Below are 18,282 nucleotides of genomic sequence, written 5' to 3'. Positions count from 1 at the left end.
ACATATTGATCATTTTTAAGAGAGAATAATTATATGAAACCAAAAAACTCAAATAAAGTGAAAATCCCATGCTTTTATCTCCATTCTGATGCCAACAGTTCTTTCTCTGGAGGTAGATAGCATTCTTTGTCTTAAGTCTCTTAGACGTATCCTGGATCATTGTATTGTTTAGAATAGCTAAGTCTATCAGTTAATCATTCATATTACTATTTCTGTGTACAGTATTCTAGTTCTGCTTATTTTTTTTTCTGTATCAATTCATGTAGATCCTTCCAGCTCTTTTGGAAATCATCCTGTTCTTCATTTCTTATAGCACAATAGTATTCCAATACCATCATACACCACAATTTGTTCAGCTATTCTCCACTTGATGAGCAACCCTTCAATTTCCATTTTTTAATGGCAAAAAGTACAGCTATAAATATTTTTGCACAAGTTTGTTTTCCTTCACTGCCCCCCACCCCCTTTAAATCTCTTTTGGATACAGACCTAGTAGTGGTATTACTGGATCAAAAGGAATGCCTTGTTTTATAGCTCTTTGAGCTTAGTTCCAAATTGTCTTCTAAAGTGGTTGTAGTTGTTCACAACTCCATCACCAGCAATGCATTAGATGCTGGCAACTCTTAAGTAACTGGTGATTGTCCAAGTGGCCTGAAAGGATATTCTTAGTCTTCAAATTCCTCTTAACTTTATATTTTCTAGGTCTCTTTTGGACTCTACCAGACAATGAAGAACAGACTAGACTTAGCAATGTCAAGAACTGGTTATAACCAGGGTACTGAAAGACATTCAACCCTAAGTATTGGGAAGTTCCCAAGATTAGAAATTAAGATATCTGTACATCTAGAGAGTAAAGAAGATTTCTAGATACAGCATAATTTTTGAAGAAAAAAAGAGGACCTATATAGTTCCTGCACTGAATCCTAGTTGGAATGCAAAGTCAGTGAGTTATTTGTATAGTACAGATTTTATGGGATAGCAATAACTTTTTTTCTGTAGACCAAAATCATATTTATTTTCTCAGGGTTGGTGAGATAGTCTAATGCATAAGGTGTAATATATATATATATATATATAACTCTGTGAGAGAAAGGAATTTTACCACAATGTCAGTATTGTATTGAGAGAAAACTCAAGTCACCTTACCTTTTGGAGAGATCTGATGGTTTCTTTGAGTATTCATTATCTGATATTGCATTTTTCAGAGTCCTTTACTTTTTCTTTTTTAATTGAAAATAAAAATTCATTAAAATTTTTTTGAATTTCAAATTCTCTTCCTCTTCCCTTCTCCCACCTTGAGAAGGTATGCAATTTGAAATATACTATATATATATATAATATATACATATATATATATATATATATATATATCTGAAGTCATGCAAAACATTGTTTCCACATTAGTCATGTTGCAAAAGGAAACAGACAAAAAAATTCAAGAAGAATAAAAAAGTATGCTTTGGTCAGTATTCAGATTCCATTAATTCTTCTTCCTCTGGAAATGGGACAGCATTTTTCATCATAAGGCCTTCAAAACTGTCTTGAATTATAGTGCTGAGAATAAGTCAATCATAGTTCATCATCATACAATATTGTTGTTATTTTGTATACTGTTCTCTTGGTTCTACTCACCTCACTTTGATTCAGTTCATATATAGCTCTTCAGGTTTTTCTGAAATAATTCTGCTTGTCATTTCTTATAACTCAATATTGCTCCATCACAATCATATGCCACAACTTGTTTAGCCTTTCCCCAGTTGATGAACATCTCCTCAATTTCCAATTTTTTTTTTTAATAACCCTTACCTTCCTTCTTGGAGTCAATACTGCGTACTGGCTCCAAGGCAGAAGAGTGGTAAGGTCTAGGCAATGGGGGTCAAGTGACTTGCCCAGGGTCACACAGCTGGGAAGTGTCTGAGGCCAAATTTGAACCTAGGACCTCCCATCTCTAGGTCTGGCTCTCAATCCACTGAGCTACCCAGGTGCCCCCCAATTTCCAATTTTTTGCCACCAAAAAAGGGCTGGAATATTTTTCCATGTATAGATACTTCCCTTTTTCTTTGATTTCTTTGAATTGGAGACTTAACAGTGGTATTGTTTGGTCAAAGTATATGCAGTTTTTTACCCTGGGCATAGTTTCAGATTACACTTCAGAAAGGTTGGATCAGTTCACAACTCCAAAAATGGTGCATCAGTGTCCCAATTTTTCAATATTGCTATGGGAGTGAAGAGGTGCACCCCTGGGGTTCGGGAAGGATGCCTTTTTTTCAAGAATGCAAGACTCCAAAACTTAAAAATAAAAAGATAAATTTATTAATTTAGAAAGTAATGACTAGGAGGATGGTACAGGTGGGACAGCAAGATGGAAGACTGTCTCCCTGGGAGGACAGCATGGATGGAAAAGCTATCCCCCAGAAGATATCAGTTGTGGGGATTTTATACTCTTTACAACATGTAGTCATAATGTGGATGTGACTCTAGATTAGTAAACCCTCAGGCATTCAGTGGGGAGGGTTGGTCATCTGACTGGGGTCTGCCTGGAGACATAGGGAATGACCCTCATAAAAGATTCTTTGATTTTAAGGAACAGACAGATTTTTAAGATATAGCCAATAGAGGTATAGCCTGGAGGTGCATCTCTCTGTCCATCTTAAATCTAAAGGAGGATCAAAGGAGGACAATCATGTCAGGGTCCTATAGGGGTCATTAGATGTTTTAAGCTAAAAGTCAAGAAGATGTGAGGGAGCAAAGGAATTTCCCTGATAATAGTTTGCCTGAGCTTCTGGGGGTACAATGCCCATGTCAATATCACCTCCAAAGTTTGACTTTTTCTTTTCTGTCATTTTAGAAGTTGATAGGTGTGAGGTAGTACCCCAGAGATATTTTTGCTTTTCTCTTATTAATAATGACAATGCATTTTTCACATATTTATACCTTTGATTTCTTCTCCTGAAAATTGCCTATTCATGTCCCTTTTTGTTGTGTTAGTTCAGTCACTTCAGTCATGTCCCCATTTGTGGTTTTCTTGATAAAGATACAGAAATGTTTTACCATTTCCTTCTCCAGATCCTTTTATATAGATAAAGAAAGAGTCAAACAAGGATAAGAGACAAGCCTAATAAATGAGGCTGGATTTTGTTACAATTAAAATTATCTTGAATGATTTTTGGGTAAGAATATGTTTATTTATTATATCAAGTTTATTAGTTAGGTCAGCATCATAGCCAATGAAGTGATAGGCCTTCAAGGCTGAGTCTCATAAATAGGGATGATCTCATCTGGGTCAGGAAGCTTGATAAAATACATTTTTAGGGACTCATTATTCAGCCCCTCCCTTGAACTTACAAGATATTTTTAATCGGTGATAACTAATTGAGAGGTAGTCCATAAGACCCTAACACCTTTCCTAAACTGACAGGTGGGAAGCCACATCCACAGGAAAAGAATCCTTTATTAACCAAAATTTGTATAAAAAGGAAGACATTCTTTGGGTTTCCCAATGACAAAAAAGCATCTTGGATCCAGATTCCAGACTCAGGAATATACAGTAATTCTTTTAATATGTAGGAATTAATACAATATCTGAAAAATAAGTTATTATAATCCCTCTGCTTCTTGGGGAAACTTGGACTTAGTTTCTCCAATGAGGCACCTAGAATATGAAACATTACACAGAGTGCCTAATTATGTGCTTGGGTGTTTTATAACATGATGTTAATAATGATTAAAAAATGCATTGCCTGGATGCCATTAGGGGTTATTCCCTTTAGGCACAAGGTTCTGACAAACAAAATAAAGATGCATGAAACATGAAAAGGATAGGTGACCCATCCTCCATTGTCCAGTTCAGTATGTCCAGGACTCAAAGTCCCACGATGCAACCATCTGGTTTCTGGGGTTCTCAGCTCTTGCTGTCATTACCCTCACCCATTTGGAGTCATGCTGATTCTTAGAGCTGCTCCTCTGGCAGATCTACTTTCCCCTGACCCAGGGTCACTGTTAACAATTTTTCCTAAAATTGCTTAAAAAAAAGAACTTAATATATTTTAACACAATCACTAAAGTTTTGCATTTCTAATAGTTAGGTCAGATGCTGAGAGCTAACATTCTTTAGGTTTCTAATTTTATTTTGTTACTTTTATTGTATTTTGTTAATTAATACATTTTATTTTATTAATTATTTTATTTATACAAAGGATTTTTTATTAATACTAAGGATATCCAATTATGGACCTCTACTCTAAATAATTTACATTTCCTATACTTTTTGCTCTTTTTTAAAAAAAAAACAAACTTCTGTTTGATCCAAATACCTGCTTTGGAAAACTACCAATAACAAACAAAGGAACAAAGTTGTTACATACCCCAAAATTTTAACTTGTTATCAGAACATTCTCAATGCCTTAGAAACAATTAGAAACAGAGTTTACATATAGAAACTCATCTGATCTTTTATATTTTCTTAAAAACTTTCACTTCAAATATTATATCACTTACATTATTTATTATTATGTGTAATTCTTTATTTTTTTATACTATTTACTTTTCTCTTCTGCAGTGTTAGTTACCAGTCCCTCTCAATAATCACTCAGGAGGATGAGATTCTGTAAAGAATCTTATGTGATAATTAAAATGTTTTGGGAGCAAGGGAAATATATAACAATTATGACAGCTGAAATATGTTTTCTACTGTGTCTTGGGTTTATATAAATATAAGATGGTCGCCAGGGAATATATTCCCAATTTATGAATATGCCCAAGCCAACTGGGTTTTATAGAGAAATTTAATTTATAATACACTGATTAATTAATAGAAAAAGAGAGAAAGTAAGAAAGGAATAAGAATGAATAAATCAGTCAGTTGGTTTTATCACTCACCCAAGATCTCTCTAGGTAAGGCTTCTCATGCCAACCTCAGGCTCCACCTTCAAGAGAGCCTCCTTTCAAGAAATGTTCCAGAGAATTCTCCTCCTGACTCCTCCTGAGTTCTCCTTCCACAGCCTCCTTCAAGACCTCTCCAGGAGCTCTCCCTCCAGGACCTCTCTCCTCTCAGATTCCTTCAGAGCAAAACCTCTCAGAGCAAAACCTCCTCAGAGCAAAAAACTCTCCTCCTTCTGTCCTCAGACCCCGCCATCTTTAAGGAAACCATCTAAGTTCCCTCCCCTCAGTTCTCACATCTACCAATCACTATTGATGTCTCCCCTGTGCCAATGGTGGCTCTAGTTTAACCCAGGACCGCCCAGAGGTCTGTGGCTTTGCACATGTCTGTTGAAGGTCATATTCTCAAATAATTGAATCTTGATCTTGCTGCAGCCCTTCCTAAATCCTGTTACTCTAAGTAGGGTGGAGATTGTATTTTCCAAGACCTAGTTCTGTCATTCCAAGTATCTCTATTGTATCAATTCTAAAATCAATCATGACTCAAAGAACTTCCTGTTCTATGCTTAAGCATAGGTCAAAGCCCTTTCCATTGTTTAGCAAAAGGTTTCTGTCCTAAAGTAGTCTTAAGTAGGGAGGAGAAAGATCCTCCCATGCCAAGGGGTTTCACATTCCAATAGAGTTCTTACTATCAGTAGGAAATTTTTTCAAGTACGAAATTTCCCAATGGTGAAATTTCCAACATTCATAAGTCTCAGAAAATTTTAAGGTTTACACTTATCTTGTAAAAAGCCTTAGATATCACTTTTTGCAAACATGTGGCTTCTATGCCTAAACTAGGTGGTATCCTACATGAATTTTCCTAAAGATGTCACAATCTTCTTTTATAACAATAGACGTGGGTGGAATTCATAAAAGTCAGCAAATTATGTTTCACTGTGCCAAATCAGTTATCTATAGACAAACATAAACAGTTTCTAACTATGCTCAAATCTTCTTCATACTCGTGTAATCTGCTTGCATTAAGGAATATATCCCATATACAATGGTTAACATTACAACAAATAACAAGTCAAAATGTCATTTAGAAATAAGAAATGATGGAACATAAATTATTTTTTAATAAGTGATTACATGTAAGAATTCTAACTCAAAAGAAAAATGCTTCTAATGTAACCTAATGAAACAATGGAATTATCTATATCCTAGTTTAGATGCTCCCAAATACTATCTAATTTTATCACACTGAAATATTGGAAGCTTTTAAATAATTAATATGACAGTAAAGTCAAATACCTATCTATTTGGGTATAAAAAGAATCACCATTTCAGATCAAATAACCTTGATGTTACACATCAACAATTTAGATATTTTTAAGCTTTAAACTAATAAAGATTTAATATAGTGCTTATATTTTACTAATCTATTACCCTGATTATGGAGTTGCTTTAAGAGGAAGAAGAGAGATGTAGGTATAGCAAGGGGCAAACAGTCCCTAGTCTGATCTAAATTCCAGTTAAGATTGTAGAGACAGCCAATTTAATTGAAAAAAAAAATATTCCATTACCCAAGCTCAGAATTAGCCAGGTGGGGACATTTTCCATTTAAGATGGGAAAGACCTACCTTTCTTTTTGAAAAGCCTTACCTTGCGTCTTGGAGTCAATATTGGCTCCAAGGCAGAATAGTGGTAAGGGCTAGGCAATGGGGGTTAAGTCCAGGGTCACACAGCTAGGAAGTGTCTGAGGACAGATTTGAACCTAAGACCTCCCATCTCTAGGCCTGGCTCTCAATCCACTGAGTCACTGAGCCACCCAGCTACCCCTGGGAAAGACCTACCTTTGCCCATGCAGAGAGTCACTCTCTCAACTTTTAACTCCACCTTTAGATCACAAACATCACCCCCACAGGACTGTTGGCATTAGGAATCATTGCTTTAAAAGTCCTGATGAGCATACCTGGAATCACTTAAAATAGTATCAATTAGAATCCCATAAGATTTCATTTCAAATAGCAAGTTTCAGTACTTATTGCTGAGGACTAAATGATTTCTCGCCTAGTATTGCAGTAATAAAGTTTACCAGGTCTTAGAATCTTACTTAAATTCTTTCTGAGAGGCTAACCTCATCTTGATTACATTTCAGAATCCCATGGAAATAGGGAATATATGATAATTTTCTCAAAATTCTTGGGGAAAAATGCATTGACCAATTGCTGTAAATCTCCAGGAAAAAAAAAAATATATATATATATATATATAGTTCCTGACTATAACTCCACTGTAGAAACATTTCCATAATGTACACTTAAAGTTCTATAAAATAAGTTCTTAATTACTTCCCGATACTTACTTTACCTCTAATTAAGGAGTAGTTATAATAGAAAAATATATTTAGATCTGACTTTACCTGTGTGAAAAATGTTTTGTAATTGTGTTCCTGAGTTTGTCTTGGCAGGTAGAATCCCAAGTATTTTATATTGTCTGCAGTTATATTAAATGGAATTTCTTTTCTGTTTCTTGATATTGGACTTTATTGGTAGTATAGTAAAAGGCTGAGGATTTTTGTGTTTGTTTTAAATTCTGAATCTTTGCTGAAGTAATTAATTATTTCAACTATTTTTTTCAGTTGGCTTTTTGGGATTCTCTAAGTATAGCATTATATTGTCTGCAAAAAGTAAAAGTTTTGTTGCTTCACAACCTATCCTAATTCCTTCTATTTCTTTTTCTTGCCACATTCCTATAACTATCATTTCTAGTATAATACTGAATAAAAGTGATGGGTGATAATGGAATCCTTGCTTCATTCTGAATGTTATTGAGAAGGCTTCCAGTTTATCCTCATTTTAGAAAATTCCTGCTGATGGTTTTAAATTATTACTACTTATTTTAAGAAAAGCTCATTTATTCCTATGCTTTTAATTTTTAGAAAAGAATGAATATTACATTTTGTAAAAAGTTTTTTCTGTATCTATTGATATAATCTTTTATTTTGTCTTTGTTATTGATAAGGTCAATAATGCTCAAGGTTTTTTTTTTTTTTATATTGAACCAGCCCTATATTCCTGGTAAAAAATCCTATTTGGTCATAATGTAGGGCCTTATGGAGGGATATTTTTTGGCATTAATGTTTTATTTACCATTTTTTGAATCAATTTTGAATCAAACTAGGCAATTTGGGCTATAATTTTTTCCTATTTTTCCTCTTCCTGCTTAGGTATCAGCAATATATTTGCATTATAAAACTAATTTGATGGTTTAGTTTTCCAAATAGTTTATAAAATATTAGAATTAATTGTGTTATGTATATTCTACAAATTTGGTAGAATTTACTTGTGAATTTATCTAGTCCCTGGAATTATTTTTCTTATTGAGCTCATTGATGACATTTAATTTCTTTTACTAAAATGGGATTATTTAAGTATTCTATTTTCTGTTCTATTAATCTTGTCAAATTGTATTTTTATGAAAATTAATTTCATTGAAATTTTCAGTTTTTTTTGGTATATAATTGGGCAAAATAGCTCTTAATAATTTCTTTTTTATCTTCATTGGTGGTGAATTCACCCTTTATATTTTTGATGCTATTATAATGGTATATTGGTCCACATCATTAATTTGTTCTAGAAGGCAGGCAGAATAACCAAAAGGTCAATTACCAAATGAATTTTTCCCATAAAGAATACTGTAAATTGAATTGATCTATCCCAGACATCCAGAAAACCTAGATTTTGTAAGGTATATATATTAATACAGTTGTATTTTACTAAATAAATATTAATAATACATAGACATAAACTTTAAAAAGCCGTGACTAACTTAGACAAAATAATTTTAACTTACACTTTGGCTGTATTGAGAGGAATTTATGGTATAAGGAGATGCTAGAGGAGAAATGTAATTGTCTGGAAGAGGAGTCCCCTTCCATAATATCTGAGGGCAACTGCCCTTTTTCTTTCTCTTTTGTATTCCTTACGGCCACTGAACTCTTCTTGAGATTCATCAGGTATAAACTTCACAAGAAATCTATGCAATGATGTTGATTTCAGTCTGGGTTTCAAAATTCATCTGAAGTGGGCAATATTCTGGTCACTTAAAAAAAATGTATAATTCTGCTTGTTAAAGCTTTATCAGGGTGATATTTTTCAACAAAATTTTGCATTTTCACCCATTCTGCACACATTTCCTGAATTAATGAAGTGGGGACATCCTCCTTTGCCTCCTCCTAACATGAAGAAAATTCCATCTCTACTTGCTATTGCTGCTCCCTTTGAAGTTTCTGCAGCTCATCTATGTTGAATTCCTCTTTATGTTCCTGAACTAACTCCTCTATCATCATCACCATTGACGTCTGGTCCCATGGACTCAGTCACAATATCCTCCACAATTGGTGTAGGTTCAATCTCAAAACCTTCAAAGTTTTTTTGAGTTACAGCTTCTGACCATAACTTCCTCCAGGCAAAATACATGGTGATAAAGTGGAGGAGTTAGTTTAGGAGCATAAGGAGGAATTCAACAGTCAACCTATAGTGCATGATTAAAAATGCTTGTTGATTACTTGACAAAGTTGGGAAAGAGTGGCCGGAAGAAAATTTACTAGCAAATAACAATGTAAAATCCACAAAAGCATGGTTTTTGAGATATCCAAAAGAGGGGCAGATTTGGAACTTTGGTGACAAAAATTATCATGGTAGTTATTGTAACACTTAATGAGTAAACATGAATGAATATTTTAAATTGTATATTAAATTACCCCAAGGGGACACAACATATTTTTTAGGGAAGGGTTTATGGAATAAAAGGAATAGGGAACCATACCATTCCTTACTTTATTTCCTCAATGAATTTTTCTCTAGTGAAAGAAATATATATCTTCTTTCAGAACATAATGAACATAGAAATTATTACATAATAATATATATACAGCCTATATCTTATTACCTGTCTTCCAGTAGGTGGGGACAGGGATGAGAGGGAAGAAGAGAACATGGATTGCAAAATATCAGAAAACAATTATTGAAAAATTGTATTAACATGTAACCTAGAAAAAAAATCATTATAATAAAAAACAAGAACAAAAACAAAGTACAAGGAAGCAGAACTCTAATTATAACTCTGCTAGTCAAGTCACACATTTACATTTTCCTTTATGGTTTAAAGTTTCCAATAGAAGAAACAAAAAGGACACACATTCTGAAGCACTAATGTGAAAATTGGGTTTAGCTATATCCTGATTGTAACAATGAAGATACTCAGCCTAACAAAATCAGGAATGTCTATATTCATACTTAAGGATTAAGTATCTAGGAGGATGGCCTTTGATAGACATGTGCAGAAACAGCTGACAGACCCCTGGGCTGTCCTAAGTCAAGCATAAGCTACCATTGATACAGATGAGATGCAGGAGAGTGATATAAAACCGTCTATATATTTTGCATCACTTCCTCTCTTCAGTCTCTTTCCCCAGAGGGTGGATCTTGTTGGTTACTTCCTGTGAGCAGGCCTAGGTGCCAGTTCAATCCTGGAACTCTAGCCTGGAGGAGCTCCCTCAGATAGCTTCCTTGAGATGGTCACATGGTGAGTGATAAGACTGACTTCCTTTTCCCTTGGTTCTTAGGGGAGGCCCCCTTGGCCAAGGCCTTGAACTCCTGCCTGAATCAGCCTGAGCTGGAGCAGTTTAAATTGACTCTTTTCCTCTCTTTCTCTCTTAATTTCTTTCCTCTATATTAATTAAAATCACCATAAATATCCAGCTGACGGGTATTTTATACGGGATTTCCTTGGCGACCAAATTAATTTAGATTTTAAGTCACAACTATAAAATTATCCTTTACACTAAGAAGGTGAGGAAAATTAGAGATTCATATGGGGGATTGCAGTCAAAGTGTACCCCTCATTTATAGACATAACAGACCAAAGATTTACACATTTGAAACCTGGAATTAGATTCTACAGCTAGCAAAATAAGAATGACCTATAGAACTTTAAGATATTATTGAAATCATTAAGTGACAAAGTTTTAGTCAAACTCCCTCATTTTACAGATGAAGAAACTAAAGCCAAAGATCACATCATTAATCAGTGGTACTCTCAGCTATGACTAAATCTCAATTCATTAAATATACTCAAGAGCTTTCTATGATTCAGTTTGGATCAATTATCAAGATGACCACAACTGAATTGTAAACAATTGCTACTATACAGTATAGATAATAAAAAGAGGGATGGTTTTGAAGTCAGGTCAAATTGTAAGAAAATCCTACCACTAATGCTCCTTATGTGACCATGAGCAAGTCATTTAACCTTCATTGAGGCTCAGTTCCTGAGGCTACTTTATATTATGACTATTCTATAATAATACCTCAAATAATTACCTCATAAAATGGAATAATGTATATATCATGTTTTTAAAACCTTGAAGTGATAGCATAGCACATACTATCATTATTGTTAGTATAGGGATAGGGGATGAATCTATGATTTCACTGATAAAGGGAACATTTAGATAGAATCAATTTAGGTTCTTTTCTGAAATTTATAATCTTATAAATTACCTAAAGGGAGTAACTGGGTGGCTAAGTGGATAGGGAGTCAGGCCTAGAGACAGGAGATCCTAGATTAAAATCTGGCCTCAGACACTTCACAGCTGTGTGGCCCTGGGCAATTCACTTGACCCCCATTGCCTAGCCCTTACCACTCTTCTGCCTTGGAGCCAATACACAGTATTTACTCCCAGACGGAAGGTAAGAGTTTAAAAAAAATTACCTAGAACACTAAAAGGTTAAATGACCTACCAAAGGTCACACAATCAGTGTGTGACAGAGTTAAGACATAAACCTCAAAGTTCTTCTCTCCAAGGCCAATTCTCTAGACACTGTGCTATGTTGCCTCTTAATTATTATCATTTTCATCATCATTATATGTTGTCCCATCTCACCATATTTTTTTGTTGAAATTCACATTTTTCAGAGTAGATTCTCTCTTTCCAAGAATGCTTTTATAGAAACCCTTACCTTCTGTCTTACAACTGATCCAAAATATTGGTTCCAAGGAAGAAGACTGATAAAGGCAAGGAAATTGGGGTTAAGTGACTTACCCAAGTCACTTAACTAGGAGGCTAATTAGCTTAATTATCTAGAGCTCTCTATCTATGGAACCACCTCACCGCCATTTTCCAAGATTCTTAATGGGAACTTGCCACTGAAAATATTCATTGGTAATAGCTAACCCTTATATAGCAATTTAAAGTATGTGAAGAGATCCTCAGAAGAACCCTGAAATTTAGGCACTGTTATTAAAACACTTAGCACATTACATAACATTTAGTAGATACTTAATAAATGATTTTCCCATTCTCTCCTTCTTCTCTTATTATCTCCATTTTACAACTGAAGAAATTGATTTTGATGGAGGTCATGACTTACCCCCGATTATATAGCTAGTTAAATGTCTGAGGTGGTGTTTGAACCTAGATCTTCTTGATTTATATACAGTGTACTACTCCTCCCACCCCAATCCATGCTGTTTTCAATAGAATTTCTTTTCTTAATAATGTTTTCCAATAACCTCACCCAGCTTCTAGAGACAGAAATACCAATGATAATATCACTCTCCTTACCTAAGAAGGAATTGTTTCTGTGATCAGACAACTGCTGAGTCTTTTATCATCACAGAAAACACTGCCAGTTGCATAGGAAGATAACTCTCTCAGTGATCTCTATGTCCAAATGGTTACTATATTCATCATCATTAGGAAAGAATTGCTTTCTAAAGATTATTTTTGTTTTTGATATTTACTTGCTCTCCTAGGCTCAAAGGAAAGGTGCTAGGTTTATTTAAATAGACAGCAATCACTCAAAGCTGTCATAAAGATTTGATTTTTCCTTTTCTGGAATCTTTTATTTACTCAGTCTCTATATTTGTTGGGTGTAAATGACTAAATATATAAACTTGTGTACTTCGTCTTATCTAAATGTTACAGAGCATAGAATTCCAGGCCTTGAATCATGATAACCTGAGTTCAAAATTGGCCTCTGACACTTGCTAGCAGTGTGATCCTGGGCAAATCATTTAACTTTGCCTGAGTTTCCTTGTCTTTAAAATGAGCTAGAGAAAGAAATGACAAACCACTCCAGTATCTTTGCAAAGAAAATTACAAATGGGGTCATGAAAAGTCAGACACAATTAAAGATGACTAAGCAAAGCTCTCGGTTAGATGCCCTTTTAAGAACATTTACTGTGTAATACACACACACACACACACACACACACACACACACACACACACATATATTGCCTTCATATAAGCGTGGTCTATATTTCTATAATGCAACATAGGTTGTGAAACAGCTGGTCAAATATTTGTTGTCTATTGTAAGCTATATGAAGACTCAATTTATCTTTTAGTTATTTTTTTTATTCTTGGTTCCCAACACACTGTTTTATATATAGCACTTATTTAATATATACCTACTGAATTGATTTAATTCAAGACTAGTTAGCTATTCAGTCAATCAATAATCTTTTATTGAGTATCTACCATGTTTGAGAAACTGTCCTAATTGCTAAGGATACAAAGAAAGGCAAAAGACAATCCCTACTCTCAGGGAAGTCACAGTCTAACAAGGGAGGAGGGGGAACAAAATACAAACTACTAAGTATAAACAAGATAAATACAGGATAAATTAGATATAATCAACAGAGGGAAGGCATTAATATTAAGAGGAATCAGTCAAGCATTCACAGAAGGAAAGATTTTATTTGGGAATTGAAGGAAGGGTAAGGAGGCAGAGATGATGAAACATTGAATTCTGAGGTACAGCCAATGAAAATACTCTGAGTTGGAAGTGTTTTGTGTGAATAACAGTATAGAAGGAGTCCATTTTCAAAGGATCTTAGAGTACATAAGGTGAGTGGGGAGAATAACATATAAGAAGACCAGGAAGTTAGGAAAGGGCTGTGTTATAAAGAGTTTTAAATGCAAAAAAGGATTTTATGTTTTAACCTAGAGATGACAAAGAGCCACCAGATCTCCTTAAATAAGAAAGTTAAATGGTCAAATTTATGTTTTAAGAAGATTCAAATTGAAAGCTGAGTAGAGGATGGAACATAGTGAGAAGATAAATGAAAGAGAGATCAACCAAATGATCATTATTATAGCCTAGCCATGTGGTTTTGAGGACTTTGGTTAGGGAGGTTACAGTGTCAGAGGAGAGAATGGGTCAAATAAGAAAGATGTTAAGAAGGCATAATTGACAAGATTCAAAAACAAATTGGATATGGAGAGGGGAGTTGAGATTGTGAGGAGTTGAGGATAACATATAGATTGTGAGTTTGAATGACTGAGAGGATGATACTGCCCTTGAAAATAATGAGAAGAGGGGAAATATTTTTTAGGGGGTGAGTAGGTCAGGTATTATGAGTTCAATTTTAGAAATGTTGACTTATAGTTTTCTATAAGATATCCAGTTCAATATATTCAATATATTCAATAAAAAATTACTACAACGGACAAAAAAAGTTAACAGCCTCAAGAGAAATTTAGAAAAATTAGAGATGCTTTATCTCTGGAAATTACTTAATGGGATCAAAAAGCAGTTTCCATATTTCAGCTGAATGAGACACCTTTACAAAAACTGATATACATGAAAATCTCACCCCAAAATGCAATAAAGTAGAAATGCAAGCACATAATATCTTTTATTAATCATAATAAAATGATAATCAATAAATGAACTTTGAAGAAACTATTATAATTAGTTGGTAACTAAATACTTTCATCATTAAGAATTGATGCATTAAAGAACAAATCATTAAAATGATAGAAACTTTTATCCAAGCAAATAACAAAAGAACAAATGAATTGAACATAGGATTAAAAATGTGGAAAACAAGTTCATAGTCCCAGCTATGCAAAAAATTAGAAATTCAAAAACTAAAGAGATTAACAAGATTTAGGGAAAAATATTGAATTGATAAGTAGAAATTAATGAAACAAAATTTAAAAGAAAATATTAGGAAATAGGCTACAATGTATATTTAAACAAATTTCATATATACTAACCAGATTAGATTAATGTCAGGAATTCAGGATTGTTTTTAATATAATAATATTCCATATTAATACCAAAAATATTACTCAAAGGATAGGTTCAGATTTTTGTTTGAGGAAACTCAAGCTACCAATGACATGAAAAAATGTTCCATGTAGCTAATTATTAGAGAAAAAGTAACTGTGTAAAAATATTATAGCCCCTTTTTGTAATAGCAAAAAAAAAAAAAATCCTTTGTCAAAGTGGAATCTAGAAGTCTCTAGTTTATTTAGTTGGGAGGTAGAAACCCCAGGTTTTGACCTTGTCACAGGAGTTTTCTCCCTGAGGGAAGGTCCTACTTCATTGATCTCAGGCTAACAATAGACATCCTGGTGGTTTGGGTGGGAATAGCTAAACCCATCAGAGGTTAAGTATCTCTTTTGTCCCAATGGTTTCCCCCCCAGGCTAAAGTTCTTTACCTAGGTGGTCCAGCCCTGGGCTGGGTCTTTCCCTTTTGTGTGCATTGTAAAGCATCAGTCCCTCACTGTCATTCCTGTCTGGAACTCCTCATTTTCCTTTCTTACCATTGTATAGTCAATTAACTGTCCCTCTGACCCTAAACCCCAGGTTTCACCTAGAAAGGTATTTAAGCTCCCCAACTTTAATGGCTCTTTGGAATTGTCATTCTCTTATGTTTGGTTTGGCATTCCCAAGTGTCAGTGACCAGAGCAACCAGACTTCAATCCTCCGACTCTGGGCAGTCGTATTGTTGTGGGGTGCAGATGTGTACCCCTGGGGTTAAGGAAGGATGCCTTTTGCAAGAATGCAAGACTCCAAAACTTAGCCTAAAAACAAAAAAGAGAATTTTATTAATTTAGGAAGTAATGTTGAGAATGACCAGAAGGATAGCAAGGTGGAACAGTAAGATGGGAAGCAGTTCCTTGGGAGGACAGCATGAATGGAAAAGCTGTCCCTCCGTGAGGACAGCATGGATGTAAAGGCTATCACCCTGGGAGGTCAGCATGGATAGAAAAGCTGTCCCCCAGATGACATCAGTTCTGGGGATTTTATACTCTTTACAACAGAGATGCTATGTCATGGTGTGGATGTGACTTAGAGTGCTATTCACTCAGGCATTTGGTGGGGTGGGGTGGTCATCTGACTGGGGTCTTCCTGGAGGCATAAAGATTCCTTAGTTTTAGGAAACAAACAGATATCTGAGATGTAGCCTAATAGGACTGATCAAAGGAGGACAATCATCTTAGGACCCTAGAGGGGTCATTGGATGTTTTAGGCTCAGAGTCATGAGGATGTCATGGAGCAAGGGAGTTTCCCCTGATAATAGTTTGCCTGAGTTTCTGGGGGTACAGTGCCCATATTATTATGTGGCGTGCAGCTCTGTTGTTGGGACCTACTAGCACTGAACCCCTTTTTGCTCTTGATTAAAGAGTGATTTTGACTATTTAATAGTTTTGTGTTTTATCCCAGTCAGCACCTTTGATGCCTATCATTTGGACAATGGCTAAACAAAATATAGCATATAAGTGTTAAAGATTATGTTTTTTTTTTTATAAAAATGGCAAAATGGAGAGTTTCAAAGGTTTTCAAATGGAAGATCTAACTAAAATGATTCAGAGTGAGGTGAGCAGAACCAGGAGTCTACTTCATACCACAACAAAAAAGTTTTAAATAAAAACAACTTTGAAACACTTGAGAACTCTGATTAATAAAATGACAAGCCAAGATTTCTGAGGATTGAAATGGGCATGCTGCATACCTTCTAACAAAGGTGATAAACTTAAGGTGCAGAGTGAGACATTTCTGGACACAGCCAATGTGGGAATGTGCTTTGCTTGATTATAATTTTATAGGTGTCTTCTTTTTCTTTTCTTTTTTTCAGTTGAAGAAAAAGAATAAATCAATGCTTGTTAATTGAAAAAATTAAAGAAGAGTAATGGTATGTACCTAAGTACTATAGATGTGAATTTAAGTATATTTTGAAACAATTAACCTCTGCCTCAATAGTAAAATAAGAATTGTCAACTAGAAAAAACACAGAACTATTAAATAGTCAAAATCACTCTTTAATCAAGGGAAAAGGGGTTAGCGCTACTAATACGACAACAGAGCTGCTTCCCATGACTGCACAGAGTCAAGACGCCCTGGTCACCAGCCCCTGGGAGTGCCACCGACTCAGGATGGACTCCGAGGAACAAAAGAACTTGGGGAACCTATGTACCACTCTAGATGACCTGGGGGCTTTAGGATTAGAGGGACAGTTGATTGACTTTACAATGGTGGGAAAGGAAAATGAGAAGTTCCAGACAGGAATAATAGTGAGGGGCTGGGGCCCCACAATGGACACAAAAAGGGAAAGACTCAGCCTAGGGCTGGGTCACCTTGGTCATGGACTTTAGCCTAGGGGGAAGAAACCATTGGGACAAAAGGGATGTTTAACATTGGATGGGATTTGCTGTTCCCACCCAAACTACCAGGAAATTCACTGTCTGGTGAAGAGGGACCTTCCCTCAGGGGGAAACTCTCCCGTGAGAAAAGTCAAAACCTGGGGTTTCCACACTCCAACTAAATAAACTGGGGATCTCTAGATTTCCATGTTGACACACCCCCCTTTTGGTCAAGACTGAACGTCGCTGACCAAACATGGACAAATGAGTAATGCTATATGGGATTGGACTCCATCCCCTACTGGTGGGAAAGTCTAGGGACACAGATATTGGTGATTGGCATTTGGGGGCGTTCCCCAATGCCACCGGCGCATTGACAATTGAGCCAGAAAGGCAGGCAGTCTGCCTTTGGCCAAAAACTGACTAACAATCAAAACACTACCCCAATTCCCAAAGTCTCAAGTCTTTCACTTCTGGTGGGTCCTGATGATGCCTTCAGCCTCCTCTCTGGCAGACTTCTGTCCTCTGGCAGGCTCCTCCTTTGGTATCAGTCAGCTTTCTTGCTGCTGCAAGAGAAAACTTAAAGAGAGATCTATAAACACATTCTTTAACAGGACTTGATCTATTCCCTATATGCTTATTCACTATAAGGATTATCCACACTGCTAACCTTAAATCTGTAATTCCATCTTATTAATTTTTAATAATATCTTTTCCACACAAATCATAAAATCATGTAATTTACATGCTTAATTAGAAAGATTGCCTTACTTTACCAAAATATAAAAATCCTACAAACTGTAGAAATATAAAGGCAGAAAAATTCTCACTATTAAAATGCTTCTAATCTTCCCTTAATTTTAAAACCTTATACACTCAACTCACACACACCCCTTTAGGGAGGTTGAGATGCTAGGGATTTTGAAATTGATTTCATTCTTCTTCTTCTTCTTCTTCTTCTTCTTCTTCTT

Source organism: Monodelphis domestica, chromosome 2, assembly GCF_027887165.1.
Source record: "Monodelphis domestica isolate mMonDom1 chromosome 2, mMonDom1.pri, whole genome shotgun sequence".
NCBI lineage: Eukaryota > Metazoa > Chordata > Mammalia > Didelphimorphia > Didelphidae > Monodelphis > Monodelphis domestica.
The sequence above is the reverse complement of the archived record's forward strand: the minus strand, read 5'-3'. Positions refer to the sequence as shown.